At 46.3% G+C, this 14,712-nt stretch overlaps 1 protein-coding gene across 7 annotated transcripts in view; it reads right to left on the bottom strand.

The window, feature by feature from the left end:
- The window catches only part of meis2a (Meis homeobox 2a), an 81,658-nt gene that overhangs the window by 32,647 nt on the left and 34,299 nt on the right, over window positions 1-14,712 (bottom strand). The gene's annotated exons all lie outside the window — the stretch shown is intronic.

Here is a 14,712-nt window from a genome sequence, read left to right as displayed (position 1 = left end):
CACAACAATCGCTGGCTGGGCTCCTGAAGCCAGCTCCTGGACCCCGGCCAGCAGCCTGTTTGCTCTACACCATTAATTTATGTTCACTGGAGACAGTGCAAGGTTGTAGAGAAGCTCTAACTGGCCCGCCTGCCAAGCTACAGCAAGAGTAAAGTGGGTGAGGGGAGTCAGAGGGAGAGAGGGAATGAATGGAAGGAGGGGATGAGGAAGGAGCCCTGGAGGATGTGCAAGATATAGGCATCTGATTGTACCAAGCTCCATGAGGCTAAATAGCAATCACTCCCACACAATCCCAATGCCCCAATGCACCTCTAGACTCAGCGATCGACCAACAAAAAGAGAGAGATGTTTTAGAGGAACATTTCCAAACACTATCATGCATAATGAAATGATAAGATATCACTTCTATCCAATGGAAAAAAAAAAAAAACTAAAAAAAACTGTAAAAACCATATTCATTATGTACACAGAAATCTGCCAAAAACTCCCAAACGGGTATCAATTGAGCTTAACCCATAGAGCTATTGGAGTTTGCCAACAGTTATATCTACAAACTTTGTGCTGGTCCCATTTGTGGCCTGCAGCAATAGAGATGTGCCTATTTAATCGTCAGATCGAGTTCATGGCTTCTTTTTCCACCACATGGCTGCCCCTCCGCTTTCAAGAGGAGGAACACGATCCCTCCATCCTCAGTGGGGGCCTGGTCTCCTCTCTCTCTCTCTCTCCTTTCTGTCGATCTCTTCTTCTCCATACTCTATAGGCCCCAGCAGCCATCCCTCTCTCACTGCATGCTAACCCCTCTGCCCTCGTCTCGTATCCTCTCCACTCCACCTCTTCCCTTCTCCTCTCCTCTCATCTCATCTCGTCCCCCTTTTCCAAAGTTTCCGCTCAAGCTTTAAGCCAGGTCCTAGAGGGCAGGAATTTGGCCTGGTTTTTCAGACCAGTCTGCTGGCTTTGTTGTGGTAACTGCCTGCTCAGGGGCACCAGGCTCTGTTCTGCTCTCCTTTTTAGCTTGCCTGATGTTAACACAGCCACACTCACTACTTGCTCTCAAGAAACCTTTAAAACATCTTGTTGAAATGACTACAGCTGAGCCAAAGGATCATCCTGTTACAAATGGTTTTGTTCTGATTAAATTTCAATAAGTTAACATTTTCAAGGCTTTTTTCTTTTCTCTTTTTTTTTAATTTTTTTTTTTTTTTACATAATTTTCAACATTGACTCTTCTGTTCTTTTATCTTCTATGATGTTGCTTGTTGGAAGCGTGAAGTAATTGGTGTCTTGCCTTTGCGAGGTGCTTTTAAGACCTATAAGCAGATCATTAGAGGCCTGGTGGGCCCGTCAAAGCAGAAAACCCACCCACTTTGCCTGCATGGGACAACCCCATATCCACACCACTTGTTACTACTACCAGTCATAAAGTCATTGGGAGAACATGCTATATAGTTAATGTGTAGTGAACAAACTAAGCCTCTGAATAAACATCAGCGCTGGTTTAATGACGTATGCACACATTGTAAAAAAGGAGCAATTTTCTGAACTGACAAACTGAGAGACTTGACCTGTAGGAAAACCTTTAACATGGGTAGTGAGGGTGGAATTAAAATGACACCACCCAATTAGTATACATGATTTTAAATTCTCTTTTCAAATTCCTACTATTTCCCACTATTTTAAATAATTCGCATCAAATAGGCTATTATATGTTACTCAGGCGTACCGCAGCTTTCAAGCCAAACAAATGCTGGGACTAATGACAACACAGTAAAGCACTTACAACCTAGAGCCTGTTGGAAAAAGTACTTAATATTAACATACAGGGTCTCTCTAAGTTTAACCTCTTTTTCTATTGTGTTCCTTAGACTTTGTTTAACTTCCTAAGTCAAAGTAAAGTGGGTCTGATCTTCAATTGAAACAGAAACAGATTCATTTGTGGAGCAATGGGCAGACTGAGCTCGAGAGAAGAGTTGGGGGGGTGCGGGGGTTCACTCTTCAAATAGAAGCTTCTGAGAGTTTCCACTTGACGGTTCTCCCTTTCATTGCGCACTAACTTAATGAGAACAAGTATTCAAATACACAACCGGCACCTCCTTTAGCTCTCTTTCCCGCTCGCCTTCTCGTCTCTCCCTCTGTCTCTTTAAGACTCCACATTCTCCAGAGAAAGGCCAGTACGTTCTAATAGTGAGCCTCAGGACACAACAACAAGAGCACAACCACTTACAGAGGACAAACAAGAAGCCCCCCGGGGCCAACTATGGAATGTCAAGCCAATTTGGAAGATATCATAGGACATTTGTAATGTCAATTTTTGTTTTCAGGTCAAAAATCAAAGGCAAACATGGTGGGTAACATTTGTCCATTACATTGCAGGCAGGAACACCCTCCTCCGCTGCCAAAAAACAGCTGCAGGGGACACTTCCTGTTTGCTAATGATGCTAAATGTGTTCAAGTCAACCATGTCAAATTTTCTCCCCCTCTGAATGGACAGCTGGGGTGGAAGGAACATTTTCTCTCTTCTCCTCCACCGTCGGCCTTTTTCTCTTCCCCCTGACAGTGAGAGAAGCTCTTAGGTCCATGACAGACAGACACTTCAGATCATGTCCCTGTCAGTGAGACAGAGGAGCATAGCTGATGGTAACCATAGGTGCATTCATCCGAGATCACAAGTACTTCCATGGAACAAAGCCAGCCAAGCCCTGATCAGTCACCACCCCGTCTCTACCTGTTGTGTCTGTTCTCTTTTACTGAATACAGTTTTAACCTTTCAGAAATGCAAGTCTTCTGAGCTCCCCTTTCATCTAGGAATGGATGAGTCAAGGAGATATCTCCTGTCATTGCTCAACACCCGGGGGCGGCTGGCTGCACGGGGCTGTGTGGACTGACAAATGCCCCGAGAGGATCTTTCACTTTCTTAATGTTCCTCAAAGGAGAGTCGACATGTGACAGGAGTTAAAATGCCTTTATGAGGTGCTGAGAGGAGAGGAGAGGAGAGGAGAGGAGAGAAGAGAAGAGAAGAGAAGAGAAGAGAAGAGAAGAGAAGAGAAGAGAAGAGAAGAGAAGAGAAGAGAAGAGAAGAGAGGAGAGGAGAGGAGAGGAGAGGAGAAGAGTAGAGAAGAGAAGAGAAGAGAAGAGAAGAGAAGAGAAGAGAAGAGAAGAGAAGAGAAGAGAAGAGAAGAGAAGAGAAGAGAAGAGAAGAGAAGAGAAGAGAAGAGAAGAGAAGAGAAGAGAAGAGAAGAGAAGAGAAGAGAAGTCTTGTGTAGCTTTTAGGCCTGGTTAATAGCAGCCAATCTTTAAGTGCATTCTTCAAATCTCTCTTTCTCTCTCCTTGTGGTGCTCTTAGGCTCAATCCTGCCCGGGGGCCGAGGTGACCTTTGACCTGGCTGGCCTGCCTCGCTACAGCCCTCTCGTTTGTTAGGCGCTTTATCCACTGACAAAGCAAGGCAGGAAGTTGGCAGCCACCCAGCAGCCCCATGGGAGGATGACCATCAGCTAGCTCAGCTTACAGCTTATTACAGGATGGTGGGGAGCGTGTGTGTTTTTGTGCGGTCTGTCTGTGCATGGGGCATATGTGTACATCTGTCCTGATGCATCTACTGTGTTTGCCTGCATGCATGCATGCATGTGCAAAAAAATGTGCTCCTGCAACTGCAGGAGTGTGCAACTGCAAGACATGTTCGACTGTGGCTGCACATGTGTGGAAGAGCCACAAAATCAGCAATGTCGCTGACTTTTGTTTTCTTTTCTGCTGGCAATTTTTTACAATGCTAGCTAATGACACGCAAAGAATAAGCCTGGAAGCTACAAACGTTCCCTGTCTCCAAGCTAACCAGATCAGCTACGCATGTTAGCAACAATCAGGCAACCTTCCAGCCGCTGGACTCATGGGACCTCAGCACACTTCAGAGTCTCTCTCTCTCTCTCTCTCTCTTTCTATCCTCCTCCTCCTCCTCTCTGCAGCCTGCTCATCAGAGCGCTCAGAACAGCTCACTAAAACATTATATCATAAGACACTCCAGTTTCACTCTCGCCACTCCATAAAAGTCAGGTAATTCATACTTCATTTATATACCTTCCCATTAATAAAGCTGATGAACTTTTACTCCTTAAATCTAATGGGCCATTTTAACACGACTGCCAGTCGCTTTCTCTCTCTCTGTCTGCCTCTCCTCTTCCTTCCACTCTTGCTTTGGAGAAAGATAATCCACAGACACCACGCAGCCGCCGCTCACGTACAGTGTTTTTATGGGGGAAGAAAGAAAGAGAAGACTTTGGAGATTTTTGGGGACTTTTGACTGACCTCTGCCACAGACAAGCAGTGACACATGGATTTTTTTTTTTTTTTTTTTTTTTGTGTGTGTCTCTCTCCCTCTCTGTTTCCCTCTACCTCTTTCTGAGTGCAACAGAAGGTCATTGACCTGCGGGCCTAACTCAAGGCATGATGGCTCCCTGGCTCTGAGGCTGTTGACAAGCATCTGTGTTCTTTTCAACAACTCGTTGAACCACCCCCTGCCCCTTCCCTTCTCAGGAATGTAACACAACCGCTTGCTGAGGTAACCCAAGCCCCTCCCCTCTTCCATCCTTCATTTACAGAAAGAGAAAGAGAGAGACAGAGTTCGACCAACTGGGGGTGTTAGACAGCTGTCCACCATCTCCCCATCTAACTCTTGCTCCCTCTCTATTTTTCTTCCTCTCTTTAGGTTTGCTTCTAGCCCACTGCCTGCGGAATAATTAATGATGCAATTGAGCCGAGGAGAAGACTCTGACCAGCAGGGGCCATCCCTGAATGCCTGGGTAGCCGTTTTTTATGGAGGACCAGAAAATAGAACCAGAGAAAGACATGAAGAGACAGATAGGCAGAGGAAGAGTAGGACATAAAACAGTCAGACAGTGAGAGGAAGAGATTGTTAATAGTCTGTTCCCCCAACAGTCTTCCTCTCTATTTTCATCCCCTCTAGTCTAATCCTCCGTCCCCATCCCCCTCTCCTCTCCTCTACTCCATCCTCATGGCAGGATTGGGGGGCCTGACCTGTCTGGTGATTGATGGTAATGTCTCAGGAAGTCATTTTCCCCGACAGCACCCTGCTGCCTTTCACCAGTCCAGGCCTGGTGCAGAGGTGAGCCCATCACATGGACGCTTTTAACTCTTTGCTCACTCACCGCCTAGGTCTCTCAGACCCCTTTTTGTCACACATCTCAACCCCGCACCACCTTCTTCCCACCACTCTGCAGTGCCAACCTCAACCCTTACTTCTAACAAAATGCCGGGGGGGGGGGGGGGGGGGGGGGGGGTGAGAAACTGGTCTTGCTACAGAACAATTCGGTCAGAGGAAGGAAGATCAAAAAGGTTTCCAGAAGAGTGAAAACAAGTCTGTCTTGACAAAAAAAAAGCACAGGCCATCTTGAAGTGGATCTGCCGAGCGGCCCCTAATTCAGGTTGCTGGGGATGGATCCCCACGACTCCATTACTGTCAGCGCTTACCACCTCCATTATGGCAATTAGGACATGGTTCCAACACTAGGAATGCTTTGCTATGCTCTGGAATTGCTAACATCTGCCGAGTCTCCGCTCCATGTGTCAGAGTAGAGTTGTCGTTTCTTAAACACACATCTTTTTACAGTCGCACTCTCTCTTTTTTTTCCCCTCCTGTTTCTTCAACACTGCTCTCCACATTTATTGTCTTAATTCGACTCAAACTGTGCCTTAAAGAGATCCCTCTCTGTTTGAGTCCAAATAACCTAAAATGATCCGTGAAGAGACTTGCGGTTCCCATTTTCAATAGGCTTCATTAGTTTTTAATATCTAGCCAAGGAAAGGAGGGGAAAATGGCATGGAGATAATCAATGGAAAGGGGCTGGTAGCCTATTAATCTCCCCCAAAGGATTGTGGGTTAATACACGCTCTTGCATAGGCAAACATGGCTGTGTGGTGAACACATCTGTTTGCCTGGATGGGCTACTTAATGAAACAGCCAGCGTTTGGCTGCCGAGATGGATGTCGTTCCCTCAGTGAAAAATGAGTTCTCTCTCCCACTATGCTGAGGCAGAGCCACACATGATAGGGCTCCATTCAATTCACTGGAGACCTGACTGTGCCCCTGTGTGAGAGCAGCTTAAACAATAAAGGTGGCTGGCTGGACAGGCAACGCATGGCCACTAGAGCAAGTCTTCATGGAGATCATATCAGGGAATCCTAATGTGAACAAGACTCTGACTGATCTGGGAATGAGAGAAGACATGGAAAGACTAGAAGAGCAGTACAGTAAACAGATAAAGAATAACAAGAAAGGAGGGAGATGAAGGCTGAGCCACCTGGGATAGATAAGCAGGATCAGTGTGTTTGTGTGTAAAATCTTTGCTATATGTGTGTGTGTGTGCGTGTGTGTGCGTGTGCGGACCAGATCACATGCATGTGCAAGCATTACTGCCTATCAGCCAGGACCTGTGTGTGTGTGTGTGTGTGTGTGTGTGTGTGTGTGTGTGTGTGTGTGTGTGTGTGTGTGTGTGTGTGTGTGTGTGTGTGTGTGTGTGTGTGTGTGTGTGTGTGTGTGTGTGTGTGTGTGTAGTAGTCTGACAGTGTCGGAGGTGACCCCTGGTCAGGGAGTCCTGTAACAGGAGCTCACCTCCGGTTCTGCGAGCTCTCCTCTCAGTGTGCTAAACAGCCACCTGAAGATAGGATTAGCCATTGTGACCCAGCCCCAGAGGTAACTGAGATACACCTCCGGGGACAGTCGTGAAACACACACTGTCACGTGTTGCAGGGACATGGCCAGGTGGGGAGAGACAGACACAGAAGAAGAGAGAAGCTGTAAAATGGAGACAGGACGGGACAGGTGGTGGAAGGGATTGTAAGTGCAAACAGGACACTTATAAGAGGATGAATGCAAGCAGGATATAGTATAATGTTGAGCAAGCTAAGGTGAAGGTATCAGTGGTGTTTGCCATTGTCAAGTGAAAACAAAGAATCAGAGCATAAGAGGATTGGGCGGCCTAACCCAGTGCCTTGAGGTAGCTGAGATTTGTGCCTGCATGGCAATTGACGCCTGTCATCCTGTCTATGACTCAACTCTGACAACACGAATGCATGTGTGCCTGTACAAGTGTGCATGCTGTGCTATGACAAATGAGCGGTGCTTAATTTGTGACTGATTATGCGGGCTGCGGGTGCCCTAAACCCCTTTGAACTTGTAATTGCCCCTGGTTTCAGTAATGAACATTAAGGAGGATTCAGAAACGTGTGGCTAATTACACATTTGCTCCCCCCTTTTTACATTTCTTCATCTTCATGCCAGATGAGAAAGACGAAAAAGGAGGAGCAGAGAGTGGTAGTAGGAGGATGAGAGCCAAGGAAGGAGGTTCTGGGTTGGGAGGCATACGCCGCTGTTGTCGCCCTCTTTACCTAAATAATTGTACAAGCTGGTTTATGGGCTTTAGAGAGGTGCTTTGTGTGTCAGTCGCTGCAGCCTGGGGATATGGGGGACTAGCTTTCCTCACGATCAATATTCAGAGAGATTCACATCTGGAGCCAAGGCCTGCTCTGCTTAGATTTGGATTTATATATATATATATATATTTTTATTTGATTTTTCATTGGTTCTCCTCTTCCTCTATCCATCTGCTTTTTCTTATCAGTGTGTCGTACAGCTATTTTTGATACAAAGATTGCTATCTATCACACATGCTCATTTGTATTGCCTTACATGATCTTATAGGGGGGGATGTGGCTACAGAGAAATCCAGCGCTCTGAAGTGAACTAGTTCTGCTCTATATGGAGAGCAGACACTGACAACATATGGCTCAATATATATGCTAGGCAGAAATGCTTGAGCAATGAGGCATTCTGGGTAAATGGCTGCAGTGCAGGGAGGGTCTGCTGTGGCTTGTGGAGGGGGAAGAGTCGGGGAAAGGAGCAACAAATTGACCCGCTCAGCCTCAGTCTTTGATGTGGACTGGGCTCGCTCTTAAAAAACCAGTCCATATGTTCAGAGAGGGAAAAGAGAGAGGATATCAATGGGGAAAAAAAATGAAAAGGTAAGGAAGTGGGGGGAAGAGGTGAGAACAAGAGACATGGCTCCCAGTTATAAGGACCCCACTGTGCAGGAATCCCACTGCCTGCTCGTGGACCGAGCGCCGGGCAAAACAAAAGCATGCATTTGAGAAGAGTAGGAAGGGAGGGGAGAAAAATCACACAAAATGGCAGGAGTGGGATTTCGGTGCAGCTAGGGTCCCATGACAAACCAAACAGTGAAACACACAGTCTGTTTTTGATTTCTACTCAGTGCCTCCATCCCTCAACCTCTTCTCTTTTCTTCGCCTCCCTCCCTTCTTTAGTCTGGCTTGCCGTTTCCACGCTTGTGCTGCTCCTTTTCCCCTTTTGCATTTTCTTCTCTTGGTGTGAGATGAATATCAAAGCAACGCTGGGGCAGCTTAGAGGCCTGCAGCAGAATCTCATTGGCCTCCATGGTCCCCAGCTAGCAGCAGCCACCATTCTAACAGCTCTCCCCACAAACCGGCAATCAACCGAGGGGGCGATGATACTGGCCTGCAGGGCGGAACCCCTTGGGGGAGGAGGGGTGGAGGGGGGTAATTTAAGGGAACTAGCTCTAAGATGTGAAACCAAAATCCTCTTATACATTTTGTTATGAGTAAGATAACCCCAAAAGTGTAGAAAAGGGAAAACGGCACCAAATCTTATACCACCATCTTAATAACTCAGTTTTTCCCCCCACCAGGGGCATGTATGCTATCACAGACATGGGTACCCGTATTACAGATGACGTCATCCCGTCCTATTTCCCAGAGAGTCAGCTCAGACAGGTCCCTCGCCTGGATGAATGTTATGACTACAGAAGCCAGGGACAGTGTGCTGAATGCAGGGAAATGCTCCCGAGCCGGGGTCTATTCTCAGAGGAGCGTGGGGCCGTAAAGAAGTCCCCTCAGCTTGGTGCATGTACTGTATGTTCTGAGAAGAGTCTCTCACTGTTCAGAGCTGCAAGTTTATAAATCTGACTGCCCTCCATAGGCCCAGCTCTGTTTGTAGTCTGCTGCGGTCAGGGCATGTGCAGTCACCTCTGCAGGGGCCGGTCAAACTCCTGCTGCGCTCCTGGTCTTCCGCGAGGACACCCCCTTCAGAAAACCATTATTTAAAGAAATGCACACTGCATCACATTTCAGGGCACTTTCTCCTCTTTTGTTTTTCCTGTATTGTTGTCTTACTGGAGGATATGTTGCGGGTTGCTCTTCTGCTTTGTTTTTTGGCAAACACTGTTGAGTTTCACGCAGCTTAATCACCTCCATGCAGAGGGAATGTGCCGTAAACAGTCCCTTAGCGAAAGCACTCATTTCTGCTACTTCATTAAACAACCTGCATTAAGATGCCAACAGCAGGAGTGAAAATTAACAGGAAGGGATGGAAACATGAGGAAACATGAAGGAGGGGAAGTGGCGGGGCTATGCAGATGTCCCTGCCTTCACAAAAGCGCAATAAAATGATGCTCATTTTGAGTGTAAGCAGGCCTATGTGAATGATAAGTGGGGAAAAAAAAGCAAACATGCCAGCACTTTTTCACACACATCGCATGGTTTATGCAAGGTTAATGTGCCATGCTTTATATGTCAGTGGATTCCACGTGGGGTTAGTTGGCTTTGAAGTGGAACTGTGACAGATCTGGATTAGGGGGCAAAGTGTAAAGGTCTGATGTCGGAGCATGAAAAGAATTAGGGCTTATTACATTCTAATGCAGCACTAAATCTGTGGAGCAGCTACCATCTATGCCAAAGCACACTGTAAACAAGGGTTTTGTCAGTCAAAGAGCTGTGACACGCCAACACTTGGAAATTACAGCACAGCTGCTTTGCAAAGAGATGGCAAACTTATTGCAGCTCATATAACTATACAGCCAGTGAAAATGTAAAGTCACAGGATCTGCCTTCTAAACATTTATTCTGTTTTTTGCCGTCTCCTCTATATAAAAAAAATAAACTCTTGTTGACCTGTAAGGGGGGGGGGGAATCTCTTAATGGATTCTGACAAGGAAGGTGAAGTTCTTGAGTGAAATAAAGAATTCCCGAAGTATCACTTTCCTGTAGTGTCTGCATTTGAGTGTTTCCCTGTGAGGGTCTGCCACGTGCTTTTGTAGACGCTCTGCAGTGGCCTGGCTGGGGAACAACAGATGGCAGACTGAGGTAGCTTGTGTCTCTGTTTTCCAGGGTCGCTGAGCAGCCAACATTAGAACACAGTGACTAGACAATAGCTCGGCACCAAACCTCAAAGCCCCCCCACCCCCCACCCCCACCCCACACACACACACACACACATCCCCCCTTCCCTCCCAAAAGGTCTCCTCCAAACTCATTATCAATGACTTTCAATGACTCCGGTGCTAAACATCCCCAAACTATCCTGTTATATTGTCACTAACATCTGTTTTGCAAACACACACAAAGCAGCGGGTCTTGTCACAAAAGCAACGTGATGACTCTCTTTTCCTGTCTTCCACTGATAGTCACACACATTTGGGTAGCGGCAGTGAACCAAACTGTCGCCTGGGTTGCTACGGGTGACTGGAGAACTGACTTTTGGGCTCCTGAGGCAAACAAGCACATGACAGATTAGTGTGTGGGCCTCCTCCAGGCTTGCACCTCTGTGACCCTTAGGAGCCCCCTCTTTACCCCCTCCTCACCCTTGCTCTTACCCCTAAAACCCACTACCCTGCCTCTCCTTTGTCTCCACCCTCTCTTCATCCAAACTCCAAACAACCTAAGGAGGTGGAAAAGCAAACTGACTTTTAATCACCGTTACTTCTTTATAATATATCTATATTAAAAAAAAAAAAAAAAAAAAAATTCAGTATAAATTATAATAATAATACTAATACTTTAAAATAAAAGCTACAATTGAACAATGTAATTGCACTAAGTTACATGTTAGTGAAGTATGCATGTATTTAAATGGCCATGTCCTCTGGAAAGAAAAAATAGGCGCCAACAAATATGGAATAAACAGCTTTCGGCAGTTCAACGCTAAAGGAGGAAGGGCTTGGGTATTTCAAACTGTTTGCAGATGTGTGTCTCCACCAGTTAAGTGTTGGTTGTACTGGAACAACACGCAAGGATTACAAGGACTAGAGAAGCTTAAACAAAACTGGGGATACCACGGGGCTGACTGTTTAGTCTACTCAAACAACATGCCCTCTCTTTTTGCGGGATGGACTTGTACATTTGTTTATCGTATGGAACAAACATCCGTTGCCAGGGTTTGGCCTTGCCTGCGCCCATGTCTTGTGAATGACCCTAGCTGGCTCTTTTATGTGCGTCTATAAAGGGTGGCAGAGAGAGCAGCTCCCATAGGAGGGCTCGACCTGACGATGACACCCTGTTGTCATGGAGACTAATGCTATGTTGGGCTTGCATTGGGTGTGTGTGTGTGTGTGTGTGTGTGTGTGTGTGTGTGTGTGTGTGTGTGTGTGTGTGTGTGTGTGTGTGTGTGCATCTGCGTGCGTGTGTGTGTGGGGGTAGGGGCACTGTCACTAGTGTATCTAATGATGTTTGCAGCACAATGCGCTCAACTCCTCACAAAGGTCCTCAATTTAGTGAACGCCTGTATTAGCAGGGTCCATGCCACATTGGCATCTTTGAGCTGCGTTGCAATGTTTCTTCCAGGTGTACAAGAAAAGCATTGAATCACTTCAGTGAAAAAAAAGTCAATACTCACATTGGTACTACAATTAGGAGGATAAAAGCAAATGATGTATCATACTAATAACTAGTTAAATGCCATATAATTATACAAAAGCATTTCTTATCTGAACATTCAGTTCTACTTCACAGTCCAAGAGCTCTCCTCCAAATGACCAAAGGATATATCACTTCCCTTTCAGGGAGCCCAGGGGACCAATACACCTGGCTTAGCAGCTTAACAGCATTTCCCCAAACACCCAGGCCAAAGGGTGGCCCAGTGCAGAACCTGAGACGCTTGATGCTTGAGAGGGCTACCTACTTACTCATCTGACTGACCAGTCTCCCTCTCTCACACAATCTTCCTTCTGGCTCACACATACACACACTTATGCAAACTTTGGACCTGGCCTGGTTTGCTCCTGAGGTCCCCCTATTTATTTTCATAGGTGTTTGAGGGTTTACACTACAGTCAAAAGACAAGGCCGGAGCCCAGAGTGGTATCTTTGTATCTGAGTGCTTCCTGTTTTCATTGCAAGGCCGACCCTTGTCTTTACAGGGGTGAGTAAGGGCTAGCGGGGGGCTGGCAGGGGTTGAGAGGGAAGGAAGGCCAGGGGCGCCGAGGGGCTAATTGTAAATTTTAGAGTTTGCTTTTTCCAAACACAAAAGGGCATCACTTTTTGCAACAGTAAGAGAAACTCCCATCGCTGACTTTCTTTTTCTCCATCTGCCACAATCTGTTATCACTCCCCTCTTTTTACACTTCCTCTATCTACCTATCCACCTCTCTCTTCTTGTCCTGAATGTTGTAGTCCATGCTTTTGAAGTGCAGCAGAACATTTTACCCCTAACAGTGAAGTTTACCTTTCTGATAACATAATCTCCCTGTAGTATTGAAAAGCTTATACCAACAGTCTGGGATTTCCCTTCCCCTAATGTGGCTGGAAGACATCCAGAAACTCATGGCAAGGGAGGAGGAGGTGTGTGTGTGTGTGTGTGTGTGTGTGTGTGTGTGTGTGTGGGAGGGGGGGGTATTAGAGAGAAAGAGTGGGAGGGAGGATAGAAGAAGGGAGTGCAGAGACAGTCTGACCCTCTTCTGCCAGCTAACACCAGCTGATCTGTCCAGCCGTTTGCCAATTACACATGGGGCATTTAAGGTTTCCAGCTCACGTGCTCTCTAGTGCATGTGCATATGGCCTCGACATAAAAGAGGTCAGGGTTATCACGGCTTCTCTGTAGAGCCTTTTCATGTTTTGTGAGATCAATATGGTGCAAAAACTGCATGTTTTTCCTCTCTGCTGCAATATTAGCATGGTAGAGTTGGTGGTTAATGTGAGATTACTTTATGTATGAGACAATCTTGTGATTTCTCCCAAGAGAGTGTGAGGTCAGAGTAGAGCGAGTGAAGGCGGGAGGGGAGCAGGAGAGGGCAATTTTGTTATACTCAATCTAAAAGCCAACAGTTGTTACTATTGGCCTGTGTTGTTTTTTTGTGTGCGGAGGGGGGTCCTGTCCTTTTGAGCTTTTCAGAAGATGTGACAATGGCTGGATGTTGAGAACATATGTAGAGAGACCCCTGTGGCTCATGGAAGAGGAGCTCCATGCTGGCCCCTCAGTTTGAGAAAATACAAGGCCGCTCCTTTCACTCCTCACCCCTCAGTTAATGAATGCGTGAATGGCAGAATGCCGCTATAGGCCATTCAGGGGCCAAAGTCCCCATGAATTCACCCTTGCACAAACGCATCCAGCTATGGCAAATACATTTGCTTAACAAATTAAAAGAAAGGAGAATGGTTAATGGGTGTGTGTGTGTGTGAGAGAGAGTTTATGGGTGGGAGAACTGGATGGTGAGAAGAGAAGGGGGATAATTCAATTAGTCCTCTTCCTCAGCAGAGAAATGAAGGCAGGTTAAAAGGGAGGGATTATTATTTGTACAAGACTGGCCAGGGCTCTGCACAAAAGAAACAAATAAAGATTGGAGAACATCTACAAGCAAGGGATGCGATAAAGGAGAGTGAGTTGGAGAAAAGAGGGCCTTGAAAGCTCTGCTCCGTCTGAATTAACCAGCTCTCTGAAAAATGTGCCCAACTTTGGGCTTTTCCCTCCTCCTTTCCTCACCGCTCTTTCAATTCAGTTTTAAAACAATTCTAAAGAAAATTGTTGGCGACTCCCCCAAAAGGTCTGTGTGAGGCTTACATCAGAAAAAAAATGCCGAATTGTGAGGAAATTTCTAGTCTAAACATAAGATGTGTTTATGTATTTTGTGCATGTGTATATGAACTTACAGTAAATTCCAATTATTTTTTGTTTGTTCTAGTCATACACAAACAAGGCCTTCTACCAAACGTTGTCCAAGCTCAGGGGAAAAAAGAAAGAAATATTCTCTCAAGTAATAGTAAAATAATACAAAAAAAAGTTGCGCCTCCCTCCCGCCAGCCCCGAGCCTGTGAATGAAGCTTGGTGTGTACAGCTTGGTGAGAGGTCTCCAGTCAGGGAGCGATGGAGCTGTGAACAGCTGTGAAGTCATTTTGATAATGATGAGAATAATAAGCGTGCAGACTGGCGTGGTGGAGCCGCTAAGGCCTGCGAGGCTCAGGGCTTTGCTGTTGCAGCTTCACTGCTCCTGAATAGATAAAAGTGATTAAAGCACTCCTGATTATCCCTGACCAATATGTAATGGATTTACAGCCCTTTCAATTAGGCTGTATTTGCTGGCCGCTTATTACTTGGGCTTTTGGTTAGGTAATCAGGGTACAGGGGCTTTGAGCAGGGAGTGGGCACTGTGGTGGCGGTGGTGGTGGTGGGGGCTACAGGGTGCACCTGACCCTCTTAAATGTGTGGATGATCTTTAAGACTAGAGCTCTAAACTAAGTCCCTTCTACTTTCTCTGTGCCTTCTTTTACTTTGCCCAACACCCCCACACCTACCCTTTACATTGTCCCTCCATCTCTGGGGCAGCGAGCCACGAGCTCAGGCAGCTTATGTGTCCCAGTGTGGCCACCTCCTTCGGAAATCTGACCCGTGTTGCAAAATCAATA

This window comes from Brachyistius frenatus, unplaced genomic scaffold (genome assembly GCF_029030835.1).
Source record: "Brachyistius frenatus isolate BFR_SWC_R1_liver_20210118 unplaced genomic scaffold, ASM2903083v1 Contig_67, whole genome shotgun sequence".
NCBI lineage: Eukaryota > Metazoa > Chordata > Actinopteri > Embiotocidae > Brachyistius > Brachyistius frenatus.
The sequence above is the reverse complement of the archived record's forward strand: the minus strand, read 5'-3'. Positions and strand labels throughout refer to the sequence as shown.